At 62.9% G+C, this 24,453-nt stretch overlaps 1 protein-coding gene across 11 annotated transcripts in view; it reads left to right on the top strand.

The window, feature by feature from the left end:
• Window positions 1-24,453, top strand: part of RBFOX3 (RNA binding fox-1 homolog 3) — a 458,058-nt gene that overhangs the window by 411,821 nt on the left and 21,784 nt on the right. The window lies entirely within an intron of this gene.

Raw genomic sequence — 24,453 nt, 5'->3', positions numbered from 1 at the left:
CGGGCCACAGCAACAGAGAGCAGGACAGCATTAGCTTCTAGAAACGTCCAGACCCAGACCAGCCTGAGACCTGGAAGTAACTTCTGAGTGAAGCGGTGCAGTTGTGAGGCTCCTCAGGGACCCCGGCAGGAGACCGGACTCCAGATCTGCGGGGTGGCACGGCCGGGACTTCCGGAACTCCAGGCACACGTGGGGAGAGGAGCCTTGGCAGCCACGGCTCCCGGGCCGAGAACAGCCGCGTCGCCCTGGCGTCCCGTCCTGGGCCCCCATCCCTCCCCCGGCCCAGGATGAGCCCCGGCGTCCCGGGCGAGGAGGCAGATCCAGGTGACAGGGTGGGTGGAGGTGTGAGCCCCAGACACTGCCCGGCACCTGGGCCACAGGCTCACGCACAGCCGTGTCCACCCCGGTTCCCGGCCCGGCTCCCTCCCAAGCCGCAGCGACGGCTGCTTGGTATGGGTGGTGCGGCATTTTGGGTAATGAAATATTCACAGGTCAGTGATTCCTTGAGAAATGATGGGGATCAGTCAATTCCTTTACAGGAAGTAATTTTCTTCCCGTTCGCAGCCTCTGCCGCGTGTTGACGATCATTAGCATGAGAAGAGGGGCCAGATCGAAGGCACTTGTCAGAGCTCAGGACCAGCTGCCGCCTCGTCACAGGCTGCCCAGCCAGGAGCCTGGGCGGGGAGCACGGGGAGCAGGTGGGGGGCCCCCCCGGCCGGCTCACGGCGGGGGTGGAGGGGGCCGGCTCGTGGCCCCGAACGCCCCGCCATCCTGGGCCAACCGCCCTCCAGTAGCCCCAGGACCCCAGGTTGGGGGCCGGCCTCTTTCCCGCTTGGGTTACAGATCACGGCCCTGATGTTCGCAAGTTGCTCGTCGCCTGTGTGCCTCGGCCTCCCCTCCTGTGAAATGGGCTGCACGGGCCGATGTGGGTCGAAACAGGGTTGTGAATCCACCCGAGGCATCTGCAGAAGTCGGCACCGACCCGAGGTCCTTGTTTCTCTGAAAGGCCACACACACATTGCCCTCCCCCTTGTGGCCCCAGATCCCAATGCGCCTGGTTGTTTCCACGAAACCCGCAGCCGCCACTGCCGCCAACCCCCCGCCGTGTCCCCCCCGCCATCCGTGACCACAGCTGCTGCTGACGTGGGCCTTCCTGTCTCCGAGGGTGGAGACGTGTCCAGGTTCTTGGTTCAGGTTGGATGTGCGCTGGCACCGATGTCCACAGTCAGACGGCAGGCGCGAGCCCACCGCTGGGCGCCGGGCCTGGGGTGACCGGGGTGACCGGGGTGACCGGGGTGGGGGGCGAGGCCTCCCGCTCACGCGCCGGTTTTCGGCTTTGGCTCGTCTTCTCTGTAAAAGATCAGAAGCAAAGGCTCAGGCCACCGGGTGTGTCCGGGAGCCAGGCAGGGGCCGTGTTGATCGCTCTTCACTAAAAGCGGAGGGGACGGTGGCGCTGATGCCTCACGCCCTGCCCCGCGGCTGGCAGCAGGGTCTGCCCGCTGCGCTGGGGGCACTGCCCGCCTGCCCCCTTCTATGTGGGGAGAGAGAGCTGGGAGGGGAGGAGCCCACTGCATCCCGGCACGGCTGCTCTCACACACCAGACGTCGGCGAGCAGCATGACCCTTAGAACGAGCCCTCCCCGCTGAGGGAGGGGCCGGGACTGCCCCTGGGGACCTTCGCCAGGAGAGCCTGGGACTTGGGGACGGCAGCCTCACTGGGCCCTATCCACATGCTGAGGTGCCCCGGCTCAGCGCCAGATGCTGTCACACACACACACACACACACACACACACCAGCGGTCACCCCGCGAGCAGACCCGCCCACGCCGCGTGTCGGTGCTGGGATCGACGCCCCCTCCCGGCCAGGGAGTGGGCCTGAGGATCGCAATTGCCTGCCGGTGGGGGAGGGGTCAGGAGACCCCTCTGCTGTCCCCCTGTTGGGCATGAGACAGGCCGTCTGCTCTGCAAACAGCTGGGCACCCAAGGGCTATTCCCGGAAGCAGGCTGTCACTTACCAAGGGCCTGATTTTGAGGCACGACAACTCCGGGACGGGAAGAGTGGGGGCTCGGCCAGAGCCTAAAGCTGATGGAGGGCCAGGCCCTGGATCCTGAGTTTAAGTCCAGCCGTGCCACTGAGGGCCGAGTCACCAAGTGTCCCCAGACTGGGTTTACTGCTCTGCTTCAGCACGGGGTCCCCTGTGGCCGTGGTCCCCTGCTTTCACCAAGTGAAAGCAGCTGTTTATAGCCTGCCGACTGTGCCCACAGGGGACATCGTCGATGCCTTGAGAGCTGAGATTTCTGTAGTTCGGGGATGCTGCTGGCATCTGGGGTGGGGGGGAGCGGGGGCTGGTGCTGGGGGCCAGGGGTGCTGCTCAACCCCCTGTAGTGCCCAGGACACCCCTCCACACAGAGGATGACTCAGCCCCACATGTCAGCGGTGACCCGAGCTAACATGATAGGAGGGCAAGCCCAGGCGACAGGGGCCTAGACGGGCGTCCCCAAACCACACCTGGCCCAACACAAACGGGAAGGTGGGGGCCGAGCACCTCTGGCCACCACCCCATGGAGGGCCGGTGTCGAGCAGGCCTCTGCGGGCCCCGAGGAGGGAGTATCCGGGCCCTGCTTGCAGGAGGCAGGGCGGCTGGGGGCTGGGGCTGAGGAGTCCGTGCCCACAAGGCCACCTCCAGCCAGTCGTTGTGCAAACCAGTGCTTCTGAAGCTCAGTTGCACCTGAGAATCCCCTGGGCGGCCTTAAAAACCCCTATGCCTGGGCTGCACCCCAAACCAGAGACACCAGAGCCTCCAGGGGTGGGATGCAAGCACTGGCATTTTTTTTAAAAAACCTCCAAGGTGCTTTCAGTGTGTGGAACCACGTTTGAGAACCGCCCCCCCCCCCCCCCCCCAGTCCATGCACAGACAGCTGGGAGCTTGTCTGAAATGCAGAAGGTCAGGGCTGCCCCACGCCGCGGAATCAGATTCTCGGCAAGACCCCAGCGGAGGCAGATGAAGCTTCAGGGGTGAGACGGAAGCTTCTGTGCTGGGGCCCTGCCCACGCTCGGAGCTTGGCAGACGGGATCTGTGCCCCCGCCCCACGCACGCTGTGGGTTTCTGAGCCGCTTCCCGCAGCCGTCTGCGTGTTTCCCCCACTGTACTGGGACAGGTAGCCCCTCAGGGCTCCAGGCTGTGTTCAGCGATGCTCTGCTCAGAGCCCCGAGGGGTTATTCTAGATCCACCTGCTTCCCAGAGTGCCAGATGGGCTCATCTCCTGCCTCAGAGCCCGGTAACAGCTCGGAGGTGGGCAGACAGCAGCTCCCCTGCCCATTTGATGGACCAGGCTTGGGGGCCCGGCCTGGCCGAGAAGCACAGGGAGAGGGGCCTGCGCCCTCCTGCACACTCAGCACTCCCTGACTGCTCTTTCTGTCCAGGGAGCAGGCTCAGCCAGGCCCTGTCACTTAGCGACAGGGGGTGTCGTGAGCAGAACGAGCCACAGGCAGCCTGCTCTCCTTCCCCAGGTGTGGGCCAGCCAGGCCTCGAATCTCACCAGGTGTCTGGTGGTCCAGCCTCCCCTCGTGACTGTCCTTGGGTGGAGGGATGGGGGCGGCGTGCAGGCAGACCGTCCGTCCGGGTTGGTGGACAGTCCCACGGGACCCTGGGGAGCGCCCTGTGCTGTGTGCCTGGCAGTGGGCACAGGAGCCGTGGGTCGGGTCCTCGGACACTAAGCATGGGGAACTTCCCACAGGAGGGGCTCGGGGGACCACTGCCTTTCAAAGTTGGCCGTGGCTTCCCAGCAGGGGCTTGTGCCGGAGGGTGAGCACCCCCGTTTCCCATCCCTGGGGAGCCCCCGTGCCTGGCTGTGAGTCGGTCGCCAGGCTGAGCGGGTCCCCTGTGGGCTGGGACGGAGGTGTCCCTGGTGCGAGAGGACCCCGGCTCTGGCAGCTGAGGCCCGGCCTGCATCTGGGACCAGCTCTGTGAGGTCAAGGTGGCAACGTGCCCGAGAGGAGACCCCAGGCTGTGGCCGGGCCACCCAGCAGTGGCTAGGAAGTGGAGAAGAACACCGGTCACTGGGAGAAGGACAAAAGAGGCACCTGAGACTCAGTTCGTAGGACACCCCCCCCCCCCAGGACAGCACAGTTAAAGGCCAGAGTCCCGGGTGACCCAGATGCTGTGCCCATAGGCCGGGGTGAGCTCTAGGCAGCCTGTGCAGGGCAGAGGCCAGCGTGCACAGAGAGCAGGGTAAGCCCAGCGCAGGTCAGGTGAGGGTCCCTTCTCGCGGATGTGGGGCTCTCCACGGCGCAGGCGGAGCGACCCCGCCCCAGGGGCCCGAGTGCACCTCAGAGCCCCTTCCCCCCCGGAAGACAAAGTTGAGGGCATTGTGTCCTCTTTCGCCCACTGGCGGTGGGAGGTGTGCAGGCGAGAGTACGGGGACTGGACCCCTTCGCTCCAAGTCGTGCCCCGTGCCCCACCTCCCTGTCCCGTGTCCCCCTCCTGTGTCGTGTTGTCCCCGGGACTGGACTCCGTGAAACATCAGGAAGGGCCCGGTGCAGGGGTGCCGGGGAGGGGGCAGCCCTCCCTGGGACCCTCTCGTCTCCCATCCTCAGGCCTGCCCCTCCCCCCAGAGAGCCCAGACCCCGACACCCCCGCCCCCACTTCGTGAGAGCCCCAAGCGTGAGTCACCCCCCACCTCGGGCCAGGCTCTCCGCCAGCCCCCTCCCCACCCGCTCGAGACCACCTTACCCTCAGAAGCCCACCGCAGTGAGGTTACGGCCCCAGCGAGGGGCGATCCCCTGGCCTGGTCAGCCCTGCTGTGGTCAGCAGGGTGGGGAAGGGGCATCCACAGCGAAGAGGCACCTTCGAATAGAAATCCCATCAGTGTTCAGCCATGGGCAACAGGGCCAGTTCAAAGAATACATTCAATTAAAAATTAATTTTTCGGTGTGATCTCAGCCGTAATGAACCACCGCGAGACCCCGTCCAGCTCCCCGGACGGTGCGGCCCCCATGCCCCGGCCCAGCCCTCGCGGCTCCCTGGCCTCCACTCCCTTCTTGGGGGAGATGACAGAGTCAGGGGGCCGGGGAGGGGCTCACCCTTCACCAGATTTGGGAATAACTACAAAAGAGGTGCACGGGGGGACTTTGTTCAGTGAAGGCATCACCGTGGCAAATCTGTCTTTATTTATGGCACGAGGTTGTGTGTTCCGTGCGGCTCGTTAAAACCTGCAGTATTTAATCCCCCTTGATGCAGACAGTATCTCAAAGCATCGTAAGGTGTAGAACCCTACCGTTTTCCCTCCCGCTCTCCCCACGGACTCAAAGACACCAGGGCAAGAGCCTGGGCCCCAGGTGCCCCCCCCCCTTTCTTAGGGGCTCCCTTCTGGCTGGTCCCTGCTATCCTCCTACCTCTGAGGTCAGGTAGGGGCAGACAGAGCCGGTTCTCCAAAGCTCCCTGGGGCATCTGGGCCGCGGAATTGTTAATAAACACGCTCATTTTCTGCAGCTCGGCTCAGAGTTTGGGGCCCTCAGGTGACACAGCACTGTGCTGTCCACTTACCTGCATTAACACAACCTGCCCAGGCTCTGTTCTCATACCTGTCTTACAACAAGGAAACAGAAGCCAGGAGCGGCGAGGGACCCTCAGCTACACAGGACTGCTGGACACAGGGGCATGACTGTATTTTCTATATGCTTATTAAATATTTATACGTAAATATGTATTTTACATTTGCATATATTTGGACCTCAGAATGCCCAGCCCTCCTGTTTGTTCTTCCTTCCTGACCCCCACCTACTGGTTTGCTGTGTGACCTCAGGCCCCATACTCACTATCTCTGAGCCTCTGTAAAAAGAAACCCAACCCTGGCTGCTTGTGATGTGATTGCAAGTTCAGAATCAGAGGCTCCGGGAGACACCCTTTTGGCCCCCCAGGCAGGTCCCTTGCCTGTGCTGCAGCCTGCGGCCTCCTTGGCTCTGCTCTCCAGGTGACTCCTGGGGGCAGACGGGGCTCCCAGCTGGCCACAGCTTTCTGCGCTGAAGCCTTCAATGGCCCTGACTCCAGCTTCCCTGGCTTGCTTGGGTTTTTCGTTTTGTTACGATTCTCGTTACACCAGCGGAAGATGCGTCTAATTCTCCGTACGTGTCACTAAAGCACAGGGTGTCTGTCCCCTCCCAAGCCTACCCAGCCCCCCAGCGGTCGCTATTCTGGGGACTCACAGTCTCATCCTGTCTTGCCAGGCCTCTGTTTTTGTCTGCATTCATGGCTGATTTGAGCCACCCTGCCGGGCCCTGGGGTCCCCCACACCCCGAGTTCAGAGCTACGTCCCAGCTGGATGCAGCTGGGCACCAGGAAGTGTCCAGGGCCTGACTCACTCCAGAACCCTTCCTTCACTGCCTTGGTCCCTCCCTCTGTCCTCCTGGCCCTCAGCATGGTTGCAGCTCCCACTACCCGGGAGGTGGGGGGTCCTGGGGTCCTGTATCACTCAGCTAAAGGCCCTCAGCATTGCCTAGAAGGACCCTTTGCCAGCCATGGCCAGCCGCCCCCAGCCCCACTCAGCATGGTGTCTGTCTGTGGTTCCCCAAGACCCCTGCCTTGGGTAGGCCTTGGGTGGGAAAAGAATTCTGGGTCAGAGCAGTGTGGGAGACAGCAGGTTCTACGCAATTAAACACATCGGTTAAACTCGTTTCTTTCCCACTGGGGCCTCCTCTAGAACATTCCAGAAGCCTAAAGTTCCATAGCACACGACCTGGAAAGTGCTGGTCCAGGGAAAATGGCGTGGGCCGTGGGTGGGCTGGTGTCTGCCACACCGTGCCTCTGGGAGCTGTGGGACCTCAGCCCTGCCTCTTTGAGCCTCGGTTTCCCCATCTGCAAAAATGGGGATGGTAACATTCCCAGGGCCGTTGTGAGCTTTTCAGCTAAGGTAGGTGAACGTGCACCACCGATGGTGCACACGGGCATCTGGAAACAGACGCGTGGCTGGCACCCGGCTGGCGGGTAGGCTCCATGCTGGCTCTGGGGGTTCCTGGGGAAGCCACGGGAGGGGCTTGGCATGGCTTTGCTTGGGCTTCACCCTCCAGGGCCGGCGCCTGGGGCTCAGAGAGGTGGGATGAGACTGGCCCTGGGCACAGAGACGGGAGGCCCTGCCGTGCGTAACCCGGATGACGCCCCAGCCCATTTCCTCGTCTGAGAAATAGAGACGTGCCTCTCGGGGGTGGTGAGGAACCTACTAAGATAACGGGCGGGAAGGTTCTGGTAGGCGGACGACCTGTGTGTGGCCATCAGAGCCGGGAGGCCAGCGCCGTCCTCGAGGATGCCAGGACCCTCCAGGACAGAGAAGCCTGGCAGGGGCATGGAACTTGGAGGGCGTGCCGGGGACCCTGGCAGAGCTGCGCTCAGAGCCTGCCCTGTCCCTTGCCAGCAGGGGGACCGTGGCACTTTATTCGGCTTCCTTATCAGTATCGCGGGGATAGTGACACCCACCTTGTGCAGCTGGGATGATGAGTCGGTGAGACATCCTCGCCAGACACAGGCGGTGTGACATCCCCCCCCCCCCCCGGGCATGTCTCTGCAGCGCTCCATCCCGCCCTGGCCACAGCCTCTCCAGGCTGGCACGTGGTCCCAGGGGTCCCCTCTGCACCTGTGGGAACGTCTGCTTCTCTCAGCTGGTGGTCAGGACCAGGTCCTGGTCCTAAAGAACTGCCCTGTCCTGTCCCGCCCGTAGAGGAGTCGGAAGGACAGGCTGTCCCCCCTCCCTGGCTGCTCGCCCCCCTCCCTGGCTATGGCACAGTGGCCCCTGACTGTGCAGCCTCATGGGTGTGGAGTCCGGCGTCCTCGTCAGCAGCAGAAGATAAATGTTTTTAATTCAAAGAGCTTTTCATGAGCCAACGAGAGGGAGTAAATCATCCTTCTAGGCCCCGAAGCCCAGAGCTGGCGCCTGGTCACAGTGGGGTAGGCAGCCAGGCAGGGCCACTTGGACAAACGGTGGACCCGGGGACGTGGTCCTCCGGTGTGCCGGGCACCCCAGCTGGCTCTTCTCCCGTGGCGGGGCGGGAGGGGTCGTCCTGACACCTGCTCGCTAGGGTTTGGGTGCGCGTGCAGTGGACGTGTGTGTGAGCGGTGAGGTGCATGTGCCGTGTGTGTGTGCCAGCCAGGTGTGTGACACACTCACACGGGGTGCTCAAGTGCACGCGTGTGCAGGCCCCGCCGCCCGTGGGAGCGCGAACCGCCAGTCCCCGCGTGGGTGTGCCCGGCTGTGCCCGCGGCAGTGGGGGGGGGGGGGGGTGCGGGGCTGTGCCCCCAGCCGCGTGTGCGAGCACGCATGTGCGAGCACGCATGTGCACGCGGCTTCTGGAGAAGAAACGTTTAAAGATGGAGTTGTCAGCCCCAAGTTGACAGGCGCAATCAGCAAAGTGCAGCGTCGGCAGGAACGGCCGCGCTCCCTCAATTACCCGGGAGGAAACGGCCCCTCTTGTGCTGAGGAGGCAGAGTGTGGCTGGAATAAAGCAAGTGAAGCAGACCCAAAAACTTCATTAATTAAAGAAACTCATTAATGAGGGACATTTAATCAGCCGAAGATTGGATCCAGGCTTGCCTCTTCCATGAGCCAGGCGCCAAACGGGAAGAGAAGCCGGCCTGCCTCCTCCGCCCGCCCGCGCCCTCCCCTGCGCGCCCCGGGGCCGGGCCGGGCGCCAGCAGCAAGGAGGGGAGGTGCCGAGGAGGCCTGGGTGGCGGGACCGCTTCTGGGGACAGCCTGCACCCGGGCAGGTGGACCGGGGACCACGACGCCTGTGCGTGGGTGGGTGGGTGCTGTATGCACGGTCCCCTGGACGCATGTTCACGCCACGGGGGTGGCATTCGGGCGTCAGAGGCACTGACCCGAGGGTGGTCTTACCCCCGCCTGGGGACGTCTTCGGTTGTCACAACTGGGCAGCATCTTGGTTGGGGGGATGGGGGGGGGGAGCACAGGGATGCTGTTAAACACTCTGGGGCACCCAGGACGGCCCCACAGCAGAGGGCACCAGCAGTGCCGGGGCTGAGAAGCCGTGCTCCCGGCTGCGCGGGAGATGTGCTTGGGGAGTAGGGGTGCGTGCAGCTGCGGGCGTGGGTACGGTGCGTGCACGAGGGAGAGTGGGCGCGGCCGTGGATGGGTCTCCATGACCTGACTGCCGGCACGCAGAACAGGGCACGTGGCACCTCTGGGGACGTGAGGGGACGGAGGGGCAGGGTCCGGAGGCCTGGGGCTGGGCATACAGGGCCCAGGCCGCTCAAGGCCATCCCAGGGCCCCTGGGAGAGTCCCTGAGTTGAAGTGTGTGTAGAGAATCGTGCCCTGGGGGTCAGGGCTATGGGGAGAATGGCCCTGGCCTGGGGCAGCTGTGTCCCGGGAAGCACCTGACTCACAGGGCACCACTCTCGGCTGACGGCACTGTGGGCGCTGTCCCCGCAGGTTCCCCACGTCCAGCTGCCTGGTGAACAGACCGTGAGTAAGAGAGGCAGAGGCCTGGGACACGTTGAGCTGCGCTGGGCGGCCCTGTCACGGGGCTGTGGGCAGAACAGGTGCTCAGAGGTGCAAACAGGTGAAGGGGAGAGGGTGAGAATCTGCATTCGTAACTGCTCCAGGCCACGCGACGCTGCTGGTCTGCTGACGTCACTTCCAGGACCTCCCCGTGTCCAGCCGCAAAGAGCCACATAACCTGCCGTGTGTGGCCACACGTGACCAGGCACGAGCCCCCACGGGTTCTGTCCCCACCACATCCCCCCTCCCGGAGACACTGCACCGACCCCCAACTCCCACACGTCGCCATGGAAGAAGGGTCGCGATGCGAATTACCCCAACCGCGGATGAACCGCAATCCTCAAACCAGACCCCCGGCGTGTGTTTGACTGCGGGGCATATTATGTAATCTTTGTTGCCAGGAAATTTACCTTCCTAATTACATTTTGCCAATTTTCATTTGAGTCTGCCTTCCCCGAGCTCACAGAAGCTAGGAGAAGGGCATGTGGGAGGGCGAGGGGGCTGTCTAGGACCCGAGGCCACTGGGCACAGACCCTGGGCTGCACCCAAGGAAGGGTCTTGCCCACCACCCCCTCCCAGCCACCCACCCACCCTCCATCCACACCCCCACCTGCCCACCTCATGTCTGGGCCACTGTGCTGAATATCCTGTTCCACTTGCTAGATGAAGACCACGGGCCATTAATAATGCTAATATCGCTTAATGAATATGCAGGGAACAGGCACAGGGATGCCGCTGTGGATGCAGAGGTCTGTCCCTAGGGGCGCAGAGCCAGATGCCCCCGCACTGTCGAGGGGAGTGGCCCGGGGACCGCTCGCAGACACTAGTTAATGTGTTCTCGGTGGGGGGGGGGCGGAGGAGGTTGTCGGTGGTCCTCCTTCTGGGGGTCACCTTGTCAGCTGTCCTATAAGTTTGTCTTCACGAGGCCCCAGCAGGGAGCTTTGGCCCAGACAGTGTTCTCTCCACCCCACTGAGTAGGAGCCTGGTGTCCGCTGAGAGTGGAGATCACGGGGTTAGGCTTGGAAGGCTTCCCAGAGGAGGTGTTTGAGCGCTTGGAGGACAGGGGTGTAGGGTGCTCACCCACTGTTCTCACCAGTGAAACGGGGAGGAACAGTGGACACGGCACCTTCTTGGGGCCTGCACACCACCTTCTAGTAGCTGTTTTTGTCCCTACACCTGTGCAGTCTGAAGAGGGTCCCTGTGCCCAGAAGGCTTTGCTCTCCCAGTGCCTGGTGGGGGCGGAAGGGGGAGGCTCCGCGAAGGTGACGGACGGTACCCCCCAGTTCTGCCGCCAGCAGCCCTGGCATGCCTGGCGATCTGGCCTCCTGCACGGTCTCCTGTAGACCGAGAGACCCCTCCACCTGTCCCCACGGGGGAGCGCCCAGCGCCTGCAGATGGTTCTTCGGGGCGCATGCCCACACACGTACACACACAAAGCTGCGGGTTCAGAGCGCAGCAGAGCCCCGGGGGCGTGCGTGAAGTCAGGTAAGGACCACTGCTCGCTGGGGGCAGTCTCTCAGCTCCCTGGCCGACACCCGCGGCAGTGCTCAGGCCCCCACTGCCTGCCCTCCCGCGGAGACCCCACCTGGGCTTGGTGCCCGAGGCAGACCCCAGCCTGGGCCGTCCCTGCCCAGCCCAGCAGCCCCGAGGTCTGCACGGACCCAGGAGTTGGGACCGGTGGGTGGTGTTTCCTTCTGACTTGATGGACAATCCGGGGTGAACCTGCTTCCCAGCAACCCCCCCACCCCCACCCACCTCTCGCTCTCTGCTTTCCAAGCCCCATCAGCCAGACGGCTCCTCGCTGATTTCCCCAGGCAGGAGGGGAGCCTGGTGGAGGTGTAGCTGAGGGGAGAAGGGATTTACGGAGCCACATTATTTATGATTTGTATGCAGTGGGCTTGGAGGGAATTACGGCTTAATCGCGCGAAAATCCGTCCCCTCGCCTGGGGCTTTTCCGCCGAGCGGGTTGGGGCTGAGTCTGGGCTGAGTGGCTTTGGGCTTTGGCCGCGTGGCCAGCTCCGTTCCAGGGGGTGGAGGTGTGGCACCTCTTGGCCCCATCAGGGGTCCATCAGGACCAGAGGTTCTCAGCTTCTTGTTCTTGGAACCCCTGAGCATCTGGTGAGGCACTAGGACCCCTTGTCACAAGATGGTCTTACACGCCTACAGCACACGGGTTTACAAGGAAAACTCTTCGTTGAAATACACCTAGCAAAAGAGAGAAAACCGTGACGCCCTCTCCGCGGCCTCCTTTCTGCCGCGTCAAATAAGCAGGCCCAGGGCCGCGTGTGCTCGCCACCCTAGCTGCTGGAGTTGGGGTGAGCACAGGGATCACCACTGGCGTGTCTGCGGCACACCGGGAAGGACCTGCGGTTTCTGCCAGTGGTGGCCAGGTTCTCGGGCGGTGCTCACGGCCTGGGCCTGCAGCCCCGTTTGCGGGTGGGGCAGTGCCCGCGGCTCAGTGGGGAGACGGGAGGCTGGTGGGGTACTTTTCTGTCCACGAGAGCAGGTGCCCCGGACAGCACGCGGGCCGCGCCCGGCATACTCACAGGGCACACGGAGCCTGCACTGAGCGCACACACGCGGCAAGGGGCACGCGGGGCACCCTCGGAGCTGCTTTGCAGACGCCAGGCCGGCCTGGCCGCGTCCTGCTCCGGCCGCGTTCGCTCTGGCCGGCACCGCCAGCTTTCATGGCGAACGCGCAGAAACCGGGCCATGGCGGGGAGACTAGAACAAGCGTCTCCAGGCCTCCCAGCCTCGGAGGCAGGGTGCCCGGGACGCCTCGGGGGCTGGGGGGCACCGGCGCTCGTGCTGAGGGCTCATCGGGAATCCAGGCTGGGCCCCCACGTAAGCCTCACGTGTTCTGTGTGGTTGGGGGTAGGGCTCCTCACTCAGACCTCGCAGGTTACGGGGTGACCTGGCCCCATCGCCCACCTGCAGCCTCCCAAGCGCCAATGAGGCAGAGGCTTGAGGCCCTACTGGGAAATGAGGGGCTGTGGACACAGGAGGAGGAGACACAGATGGGGGGGAGACCCGTGATTCTGGTGGAGTGGAGGGCAGGTGGAGGGGCCAGCAGGAACGCAGCGAGGCCCGCGCCGAGTCGCCCAGGGGCGTAGCCGGACTCCAGGTTGTAAACGTGCCAGTGCGTCAGGGTCCTGCCCATCTGTGGGGGCTCTGCCTGCCTTTCTTTCCACTGAAGTCTCTCCCGGTCCCGGGGGCGGGAGCAGACACACGGTGCTCCCTGCGCGTTCTGGGGCATCGGGGCGGCCTGGGCAGCAGACCCCTCGCGGAGAAGGAAGGAGGAAAGGAGGAGAGGCCGCCGAGAGCCAGCCTAACGGTCCCTGAATGCGATCACGTGGAGTATGATGCGCCATCCGACAGCCCTAATTAACAAACGACGTGAAAGCAGTTGCCAGGGCACAGACGGGTTGGATGGAGCGGTGGGGGGAGCGGTCGCTCAGGTGGATTCGTGCCCCCAGCCTCCCACCCAGCAAGCAGCGCTGCCCCCCCCTTCTCCCTGGCCCGCCGACCACTGGTCTCCCAGCGGCCCCTGCCCCAGCCCTGCGCAGAGCCCCGTCACGCGTGGCACCGTGTCCCTGGCCCTCCCACACCTCCTCTTGCTCAGACCAGGGAGGTGAATCGGGAGCCCGACCGGGGCGGCCCCCTCTCCCGCCCCAGGGTCTCTGGAGTCGTCCCCGCAAGCCCCGCGTTCAGACGCTTCTTGCTGGTAGCTTTATACCACGGACACCGTAGACGCCACAGAGCAGGGCTCCCCCCCCCCCACACACACCCACCACAGAGCCACTTGCTAAGACCGAGGTAGGGACGGGAGGGCCCGGGGCTGAGCCCTCTGAGCACCAGAGGGAAGCGTCCAGCCCAGAGGTGGGCTCTCAGGAGGGCCTCAGGAAACCCTGGCCGGCGGCTCGGTTAGGACGGTGTCTGCGAAGCAGGATCAGCGAGCGGCAGAACAGGCCTCCCGAGTCTTGGGACAGGGAACGAGCACCACGGGCCTTCGACCCTCTTCCAGGCAGTGGGTGGAGGGCACACCCCCTTCTGCTCCTACTCAGACGACAGTCCGTGCCGGTCCGGCAGCATCCAGTGGCTCCGAGTCAGCCGGGCCTGGGCCCGGATCCCAGCTCTGCCACGTGCTGGCTGTGTGCACGCGGGCAGGCAACTTCTGGAGGAGGCCAGCTCACAGGCCGTCTGACCATCACACGAAATAGCACGTTGTTACTCCTGAGCCCAGTGCCGGGCTCTCGAAAACCCTCGACCAGTGGCTGTCACTCCCATAATCCCCCGCGTTACTGAGCATTTACTAAGCACTTGCTGTGTGCCTGAACTGTGGCAGAGGGTCACTTCCTCGTGAAGATCTCTGGCCCTCAGGGCTCTCCTGGTCTGGAGCTCCACACCCTCCCCCCAACCCTTACTGTAGAGATTCTAGAACGTTCTAGAATAGGATTCTAGAACGTTCTAGAATAGGATTCTAGAACGTTCTAGAATAGGATTCTAGAACGTTCTAGAATAGGATTCTAGAATGTTCTAGAATAGGATTCTAGAATGCTAAGGCATCGCCCTGCCCATCCGGGTTGCCTGTTCTGTGATAGCAGCCCAGCTGTGCCCTGAGGCGTGCCCCAGCATGTCCTGCTTAGACAACCCTCACCCCAAAGTCTCTGGCCTTAAGGTGCTCACCAGCAAGGACTCCCCACCACTGCCTCCCACCGCACACTTCTGGAATAGCATCTTGAACTTGGGGAGGGAGGCATGAGAGTGTCCAGGAGCGAAGCCTCTGCTGTGAATCTGCCGGATGGGGTGCAAGGGGGCCCAGTGGGGTCTCGGCAGGAGATGGGGGCTGGGCCTGCCCCCCAGGGCTCCCAGGCTCACCCTCTCACTGCTAGGACCCGGCTTTCCCGGGCTGCCTGGGCTGGCTGGAGTGCCTCTGTTCCCGCCTGGCAAGGATGCTCTCCTGCCAGTGCCTGAGCCCCAAAAGTTGGGGTCAGAAGCCCGTGAGCCATGAAGATGGCCTGTTTTGGGCTAAGGATGCAACTGAGTCAGAGGGCAGGAACCTGCGAGGGAGAAAGCCGTGTGCTGCGGCTGTCCACCCCCTTGGCCCCCGTGCCAGTGACCCCGGCTGAATCCTGGAGCAGCCCCTTCTTTCTCCCTGGGATCGCTGTTGGGACTGTTTATTTCCATTTCTGTGCCCCCCGCCGTGTGCGTGGGGAGCCCCTCTGTGAGTCACCAGCCGCCTCCGGGCCAGGCCTCTGCTCTCAGTTGGCGGGCCCAGGATGGGAAGGTTAACCTGAGCCAACCGCCATGGAGACGCTAATTGGCTGCCCCTGAAAATCACATCACGCATTTCAAATTTAGCTAATGCCCAGGGGGCCTCCACAGGGGTGTCTGCTCCCAGAGACTGGCCGTGCCCACTGGTGCGCCCCAGGCACCCAGAACCTGGCAGCCGGTGGGTCCTCGTGCGTATCCGGCAGTGGTGTTCCTGCTCTCCGTAGCTCACCCTCCCGCCCCGCCTGCACTCACCACCTCCCCGCTGCCGACTTCCTCCTCAGCCGAGCGGGTAGAACATCCTCCAAGGCCCCTTTCTGAGATCCCGGTTGTCTGGAGGCAGGGCCGGGCTCCACCATCCTTGGAAATATCCAGAAAAGCAGATACTCCTGCCCAGCGCTCTTTGGATCACAGCAGGACGTCTCTGCCAGAACCAAGCATCATGGTGGCATGAATGCTAAAAGAGTCCTGACGCCGGGACGAGAGTCAGTGGGCACCTGTCCCCTTGACATCATCCTGCCCCCGGCTTCGTCCCCGTCCCTTCCCATACTTTCGTCGTCTTTTTCCCCAAAACTCCACTTTCCCGTGATTGGCACGTTAAGAAAACAGGAAGGTCCCCTCCGAGAAGACAACGAAATGTGTTAGTGATTTTCCTCTATACCCCGAGGGACGCTCTTCTCCACCCCTTTCCTGTCTGTCACCCTGAGCGTCCAGATGCTTTCCCACGGTTCATGGCGTTGTCCCGAGTGGTCCCCTTGCTCCGTGACGCTCCCTCCCGTGGCCCCCATACCAGACCGCCCTGCACCTGGGAAAGGGAAGGTGCTGTAGCCGTGGCGACAGTCCAGGACGCCGGCCTGGGTTCAGGCACGGCTGCAGGTGTAGCCATGTGGATTCTCCGCTCCTGGGAGCGTGAGTCCGTGGACTGCAGGGGTGCAGGCCCCGAGGCTGAGCCGGGTGCTGGGTGGAAGTTTCCAGAAGGCAGGTTTCAGCTCAGTGCGTGGAGGAGCTTTCTGGCAGAGCTGTTCCCAGACCGAAGGAGCCTTCGCGTTGGTAGCGAGCAGAACGCAGTGGGGGCGCCTGGCAGGGAGGCGGGGACGGGAGAGTCCCAGTCTGCCCGGCGGGCAGGTTGGGTGTCGCCCGCGGTCGGAGATGGGGCCACCGCCTCACGTGTGCGTGCCTGGGTTGGGGGCCAGGGGGCAGGGGACACAGGGCCATCCCACCTCCAGGCTGGGAGGTCAGAGCCGTGAGGTCCCCTGGCTCAGTTGTCACTGAAGGCCCCTGGGACTTGGGTGCTACTTCCCGCCTCCCGGAGGCCAGCCCCAGCCTGACTCTTCTCCTCTCTCAGGGGAGCTGGGGGACGGGCCAGGAGTGCTCACAAAGGGCTCTCTGGACAGGTGTCCTCTGGAAACCGGCCCTCCTGTTTTCCTGGCCCTGGGAATCATCCCATGCTGTGTGAGGCTGTGGCCGGGGCTTGGGAAGTTGACATCTGTCTGCCCCGTTGTGGTTCCAGCCACGGGGAGCATGTGCAGAGACATCTCCAAGACTCGGTCCCCTGCCCGCTTCCCCGCTGGCCTCTGCCACGTCCACCTCCACACTGAGAGTGCCCCAGACCTCCTGCTCGCTCGTCACGTGGCCTGTGGCCGCAGGGTCCCCTCCATGAAACGTAGCTTAGGTCACCAGGAAGTCACTGAGTTTGCAGGGCCCCAAGGGCAGGCCCTGCTCACCACCGGGATGCGCCCTGGTGCCAGGCAGGCAGCGGAGCTCAGCAGACGCTGGTGACTCGGGGACATATGGGTGTGCGCGGCACGGCTGTGAGGGTGGGGGTCCGACACCTGACGGGCAGGGGGCCGTGGTACAGAGTGGGGTGGGCACGTTACGCCCTAATAGTTTGGTCCACGCCAGGGCCATTCTGCCATTCTGCCTCGCCCCCTCCTCCGCCCTGTCTGGGAGCCAGCTTTGCCCAGGGGTGGAGAAATGGCTCATTGCCCAGCCTGTGCCGCCAGTCTCCCGGCCGCAGCCTGGCCTGCGGGCCCGGGGCCCGCGGCGCCCTCCTTCCTGGGGTGAGGAGTCCAAGAGGCAATTAGCCTGATTGTCCTGGAGGGACTGTGAGCGGAGGAACCAGAGGGACTGCAGAGAGAAGGTCCGGGGGGCGGGGAGGGGGGCGCCATTGGCTGCCACTGACCCCTTCCCCTTCCCCCAACGACCCTGCTCCCCAAGCATCCCACCAGTCCATCCGTTGACACGCACGGGGACCTTCACCCCAGCAGGACGGGAACACACCGGCCGGGGGACCCGGGAAGTCAGGCTGGGGCGGAGGATGCTTTGGGCCGGTGGGATGGGCAGAGATACCCGGGGGGACCTTAGCTCTGGCTCCTAAAGATGAAGGATCCTCCCTCCCAGCCCCTGCCTCCGGGCAGACAGGACGCCGTCCTCTTCCACAGACCAAGAGGTAAGGCTGAGCCTGCTGTCGCTTAGCAGCTGAGGATCCTGGTGCCACGGGCAGCCCCTCGGGGAGCAGGGCCCAAGACCAGGCAGTTCAGCTGCGAGGCGTCCTCGAGAGGACCCGCCTCCCTGTAGACACGCCCTCCTGGTCCTTCAGCAGGGTGAGTCCACATCCTGGACTAGCACGTCCTCAGGATTCAGGAGGGAGTAGCTGGTTCCCTCCCTCGCCGCGGGGAAATTCCACGTGAGACTGTTTCCAGCAGTGTCGGCAGGGTGGACAGAGGGGGAGTGCCGGGGAGCACGCAGGACCCCAGCGCCGACGGTGACCGAGCCGCCGCCACCTCGGGAGGGGGTGAGGGGGGAGCAGCCAGTGGACCCGAGGAGGAGGGAGGGTCACCCCCCAGGGGAGGTCCAGGCCCCCAGGTCACAGCCAGCCCGAGACAGCCCCCCGGGGAGGGAGCCAGGGACTAAATACCCTGGACGCGCTCTCCTCTGGGCGGACACCAGAGGGCACAGGTGCAGCCCACGTTGTCACCTCTCGGGCGAGGGGAGAGCCAGGCTGGCTGGACAGATGGCGGACCCGAGGTGAAGTCACTCACAGAGCCCCGGCCCCACCCTCAAGGCCAGCCACACGGGACATCCGCTCCCCTCGGCTCCCCTTTGCCAGATGCAGGAACATCGGTCTTTCTGGAACTTCTCGCCTTCCATCCAGCCTCTGGTAGTGTCTTCTGGGCGTGGCTGGCTCCTGCTGGGCCGGAAGCTCCTTGCGGACACAGCCTGCACCTCGTTCCCGTTCAAACGCAGGCTCGGAGGAGGGGCTCCGTAAAGCTGCTCGGGCCGCACTTGGCTCTGGCTTTGCAGACGGTCATGCTCGGGACCGCTTCTCTGCCGGGACGTGGGCCCCAGGGCAGCCCTGGCGGCCACCCCGCCGTGGGTGAGGGAGTCGGTGGTGCTGTGCGGGCGTCTTAACAGCCAGCTCTCCGGGGACAGACGCAGCCCTGAAGGGTGGCACTTGCCAGTTCGTGGGGTGTGGATGCTCCCGCCCTGGCCGATCTCACGCTGCCAAGGCGAGGTCACCAAACGTGGAGTCGGAAAACGATGTTCCGGGTCGGCACTCGTGCCCTCGTGAGCCGGCAGGAGCTGGAAGGGGCGAGTTCCAGCCCAGCACCGGGCAGGCCACCACCCTCCGCCTGCAGACTCGCCTCGGGCCGTCCCCCCCTCGCATCTGGAGTGAGCACACGTGCAGCGGAGGGTGTGGGACGGGAGGGCTCTGTGTGCTCACCTGCTCCGGGACCCCCGGCGGGTGCCCTGGTCTCTGCCTCCGTGCCTCCACTCCCTCTCTGTAAAAGGGGCGATCGAAATACCCACCCCGCAGAATTGAGAACGTGAGATGCGGAGCGCGGCCCAGGCTGTCCCCCCCCCCCCCCGCCCCCCACACTTTCCCACGGAGCCCGGCCCCCAGGCTTGTTGTGGGGACTCCGTGCAGTGGCACTGGGGACACACTTAGCTCTGTTGGTGACCGCTGTCACGACACGTTCACTCGTCCGCGAGGTGCGCCTCTGTCACAGTCCTACTGTGTGTCCTCACGCTCTGGGTGCAGGAGATGATTCGGCAACAGGTGAGGTCTGCCCGGAGACGACGTCCTGGGGCGGGAGGCAGACGGTGCATGATGGCCGCGTCGGGACTCTGAGACAGAGAAGGGCAAAGCCAGGTCAGGGGATGGGGAGTGCAAAGCGGGGGCTTCCCTGAGAACGTGACCCTGAAGGAGGGGAGACCTCCGTGGGGTGTGCGGGGAACGGCGTCCCTGCGGAAGGAACAGCCGGTGCAAATTCCTTGAGGCCAGAACTGGATGTTTAAGGGACAGCAGGGACCCTTGTGACCGGCAGAGAACAAGCGAGGACAGTGAAGCAGGACGTGAGGACCCAAGATTGGGGGGTCCGGGTCAGGCAGGGCCAACGGGCCACGTCGGAACTCTGGATTTTACTCAGAGAGGACGGACTGTAGGGGCGGGGGCGGAAGCAGGGAGACGGGAACGTCGTGGGGGCCGGACCCAGGTGGGAGCGGTGAGTTGGTCAAGGTGGTTGGGTTCTGGGCACGTGTTGAAGGTGCCGCCGACAGGACTTCCTGCTTGATCGTTTGCAGTGGACAGAAAGGTGTCACCCCAGGTGTAGGGCTGAGCCCTGGCCTGTGGGCAGGGGTGTTTCCTGAGATGCGGAAGACCTCAAGAGGGGCAGTTTGATGGGGACCATGGGGAGGGGGAGGTCAAGTTCGACTCGTGCGTATGAGGCGTGCAGACCGCAGAATTGTGGGGAAGAGCCCGGGAATGGGATAGAACTTGGGGTTGGCCCACATACAGCTGCTATTTTAAAATTGAGACTGAGAACCTTGAGGTAGTGAAGAGAAGGTAGTGAAGAGCCACAGAAGAGAGGGTCCAAGGACTGGGCTTTGGGGGCCTCTAGCATCTACAGGTTGGGGAGAGGGGAGGAGACAGTAACGCAGATGTAGAAGGAACTTCCAACGAAGCCAGGGAACGAACAGAGTGTGGCTTGACCAGACCGAGAGAGGCCAGTGTCTCTGGAGAGAGGAGCAGTCGGCACCTCCAGTGCTGCTGAGGGATGAGGCCCAGCGAGGCTTTCAGCATGGCAGACGTGGGAACCTTGACGAAGGTGGTTTCGGGAAACGGTGCCGGGAAAGCCAGTTGGGAGTGGGGCTGAGAAAGTGTGGGAGTAAAGGGACTGGGGGCCAGAGGTCCAGGCGGCTCACTCGAGAGACTCTGTGGGGAAGCAGTGAATCGGGGGTGTAGGCTGACGAGGCTGCGGGGTCCAGGAGGTTCTCCCATTCCGGTCACGGGAGGGATTGCAGTGGGTCACCAGAACCGTGAGCACGTGTTGGTGAGAAGGGCTGGGCTCTAGGATATGAGGCAGGCAGGCCAACAGGTGAGTGTGGACGTTTATCGCCAAGAGCGAGGGTAGCGGAGAAGGGAGGGTTGAGGAGGGTGAGTTAACCGGTCACCCAGAGCTGAGCGACAGCTGAGTGGCAATGCCAGGCCTGCTTCTATCAGGAGTCAGTGAACTTAAGTGAATCGTTCAGGGTGGTCTTCTGTTTTTCTCCCACGGTGTGGGCCGTGGAGTACAGTGGGCAGAGCTGGATCTTACTGGTTTTATCAGGCTAACGTGATGACACGAGAGAGGGAAAGGGAGTGGGATAATAACTGTCCAGATACTCATCCATTCACCTGTCCACCCATCCATCCATCCATCCATCTGTCCATCCAACCATCTTTCCACCCATCCATTCATACATCCATCTAGTCATCCATCCGTCTGTTCATCCATCCATCTGTCCATCCATCCATCCATCCATCCATCCATCCATCCATCCATCCTTCCACCCATCCATTCATACATCCATCTGTCTGTCCATCCATCCATCCAGCTTTCCACCCATCCATTCATCTGTCCATCCATCTGTCCATCCATCCATCTGTCTTTCCATCCATCCATCCTTCCACCCATCCATTCATACATCCGTCTGTCCATCCATCCATCTGTCCATCCATCCATCCAGCTTTCCACCCATACATTCATACATCCATCCAGTCATCCATCTGTCTGTCCATCCATCCATCTGTTCGTCAATCCATCTGTCCATCCATCTTTCCACCCATCCATTTATCCACCCATGCTATCCTCTGTCCATCCATCCATCTTTCCACCCATCCATTCATACATCCATCCAGCCATCCATCTGTCTGTCCATCCATCCATCTGTTCGTCCATCCATCCATCTTTCCACCCATCCATTCATCTGTCCATCCATCTTTCCACCCATCCATTCATACATCCATCCAGTCATCCACCTGTCTGTCCATCATCCATCTGTCCGTCAGTCCATCTGTCCATCCATCTTTCCACCCATCCATTCATCCACCCATGCTATCCTCTGTCCATCCATCCATCTTTCCATCCTTCTATCCACTCATCCATCTATTCACCTATCCATCTGTCCATTCATCTACCTGTTTGTCCGTTGGTCCGTCCATTTATCCCTGCATGCACCATCCCTCCATCCACCATCTTTCCATCCACCTATCCATCCATCCATCCATCCATCCATCCATCCATCTGTCCATCCATCCACCCGTCCACCCATCCGATGTGCATCGAGACTCTTCCGAGTGCGGTGAAGTGCTGTGCTGAGTGCAGGGACGCGGGAGCAGAGAATGAGTGAGTTGCTCTCGTGCTCTGGGAATTGCCAGTCCCCTGGGGAGCCAGACATGTTCACAGGCTGCTCTGAAATGCCGCCGGCTGAGACGAGCCCCCAGCCCAGCAGGATGCTCGGCTCATGCCTCAGAGCCAAGCCTCTCCTTGACTCTGGCCCCAGCAGACCAAGGAAGAAGGAAGAAAAAGAACGTGGTGACACTGGCCATGCTGCCCTCTGTGGGTCAGGTGTTGACACGCCCCCAGGGTGCACCTGGTACCCCCTGCCTTCCCATCAAGTACGGCCCGAGGGCCCTCAGCCCAAGCTGCACATCAGCACCTCCTGGGCAAGTTTGGATGTAAATTGACTCAGACGCCCTGGGGAGGGGTCCAGGCGTGGGGTGTGCAGCCAGGGTGAGAGCCACTCGCTTGACCACAACCACCTCCAGCCCGGATGTGGGGGAGACACAAGGCAGGGCTGGTGAGGATCTCCCCAAGACCCCCCGAGTAACAGTCACCAGCCTTTATGCTGCACTTCCTCTGTCCGGGCACCGTGACGACCTCTTGCAGGTTGAGGGAACTTGTCAAAGAGGATGGATGGTCACCCGGGGCCACCCAGGGGCTAAGAGGGAGCCCTGCCTGTGTAGCCCAGGCTCTGAACTCTGTCACTCAGCTGTAAAACCTCACCCCCCACAGAGACACCCCCGCGAAGGGCCACAGTTGTGCGTGGAGGGGCAGAGGCATAGGTTTGAGGGCCGGGCAGCCTGCGCTGCCTTCCCAGCTCCTGCCGTGGCAGCCTGACCAGTCACTTAGCCCTTGTGCCTCAGTTTTATCGGCTGGGAAATGGGGAATGCTGTTCGCCTTGTGGGTTGGAGGGGGATTAAGTGAGTTAATGTCTGCAAAACAGAGAGCACCATGTTCTCAGACGTGCTGATTTATTGTCCTGTGCTAAATGGCCCAAATGCCACCTCCTGCCCACCCAGACGCCTCCGGACCCCGGCACTCAGTAACCACAAACATGCTGCCTGGTGTCCCGCCTTTGTGTCCAGCCCAGGGAGCCACTGCAGTGCGGGGCGGGGGAACGACGGGGCGTCTGCTGTCACTCAGTCCCGAGGGGACCCAGGGAAGAGGGCGCTGGGGAGAGGTGGGGGCGGGGTGAGAAGGCACGGAGGGGAGAAGAGCCCCTCCTTCCCAGGCCTTGGAGGAGGTAGGGAAGCGGGGATACTGGGAAGATGTTAGTGAAGGTTCTGATCAAATATTTATCAGTTAATTGATCTCTGGAGGCTTCTGACAGTGCCCTCCCCCTTACCCTGGCCATCTCCTCTTCCTCCTGCCCCCTCCCGCTCCCCTCACCCCTTTCCCTGGCCTCCAACCCTCCCTGGCCTCCTCCAACCCTCCACCTCCCCTCACCTGACCCTTCCCCACCCTGAGCCCACCCCCTCCCCCGCCGGCACGTCTGCTCACAGCAGGTAGTGGGACCTCACGGGCTACTTTGGAGCGGTGAGGGGGGATGTCCAGCGAAGGGCGTGCACTCACACGTGCACGTGTGTGCATGCACACGCGTGTTCCCCTCCTGCTCTCTGGAACTCCGACACTGCCCGGGCTTCAGTCTCTGCAGACAGAGGTGGGACCCGGCAGCTTTGCACAGGAGAAGGAGAAGGACAGGATTTTCGGCTCCTTAAGGCCAGCGCTCAGCAGGGTCACCCCAGGAGTTAGGGGTAGTGGGCGCTGAGAAGGGAGGCTGGCACTGGGTGGGGGGTGCTGGCAGAGAGTGGGCCCCCAGCCCCCCACTAGCAGGGAGGTGGGCAGGTGGACAGGGCCCCGGCCAGAAGACAGAACACCCAGCCCAGGGCGTTTGCGCGTTCGTCAACACCCTCCTGAGGACAGGGCACCTCACGCTCTGGGTAATTGTCCGAATTTACCCCCGCTCCGGAATGCAGAGTCTGCACGGGCCGGGCTGCCCATCCCGCCTGACTCTCCGCCACGGCCAGGGGCCTGGCGCCCCCACAGTTATGGGTAAATGAGTATAACCTGATGAAGGAGGGGGCAGAGGAGCACCTATCTCATGCAGGGGGAGGGGTGGACAAGGAAACAAGCCTCGAAACCCGCCACGGTCGGTCGGCGTGACAGGGGCAACATGGGAGTGCACGGGGCTCCTCCCCAGGGAGACATCAGGAAAGCACCGTAAGTCTGTGCAGGGGTCCTTCCACATCGGCAGGCGGGATTCTCAGAGACGGCATTCTCTCCCCTGGGGACACCCTCAGAAGGCCAGAGAGTGTCTCGCCTGCTCAGAGGGACTGCTGAAAGCCCGCCCTCCCCACCACCTCCCCTCTGACAGCCTGAGGACCCCAGTCCCTTCTCTGGGCCCCTTCCTCCCAGGGCCACATCAGGGGCTCCCACAAGTGCCCAGGTTGCAGCGGGAGGTCTGGGGTGAGGGCGAGACCTTGCACTGCTGATAAGATCCCAGGTGATGCTGCTGCGTCCAGGCTCCCCATTTGAAGACCCCTCTGCTCTGCCGGGATCCTGCCCAGGGCCTGGGGCAGCAGCCCTGCAAGGGTGGGGCGGGGTCTTCTGGAGATGTGCTCAAGGGTTGTCGTTGAGACAGAGCTAGAACCTTCCGTGCCCCACAGACCACACCTCACCATCAGGGCCATCAGGGGGGCCGTGTAGTGCGGACTCCGAGTTCTGTGGGATCAACTCTGATCACCTTCTGGGCAGAGGTTCTCCTTCACCTCCTTTACCAATGGGAAAATCAAGGCTGAAAGCCTTCATCGGGGAGGAGGGTGTGGGTGTGGCGCTAAGGGTAACGAGAGAGAGTTCTTGTCTTGTCTGGATCAGTGTCTCCTGGTGGGATGGCGTCACGAGAGGTCACCGCTGGCTGATGCTGGGTACAGGGTGCACGACATCGCGTGGGGTCCTTTCCTACGGTTTTGTGTGACTTTAGTGGCCTCAGGTCTGACAACGACAAGTGTGTGCACGAGTGGTCTCGAGCCCTAAGCTCCCCAGACACCTGCCGCCCCGGCAGTCCCCTCTAATGGCT

The sequence above is a fragment of the Panthera leo genome, chromosome E1 (assembly GCF_018350215.1).
Source record: "Panthera leo isolate Ple1 chromosome E1, P.leo_Ple1_pat1.1, whole genome shotgun sequence".
NCBI classification, from domain to species: domain Eukaryota; kingdom Metazoa; phylum Chordata; class Mammalia; order Carnivora; family Felidae; genus Panthera; species Panthera leo.
The sequence above is the reverse complement of the archived record's forward strand: the minus strand, read 5'-3'. Positions and strand labels throughout refer to the sequence as shown.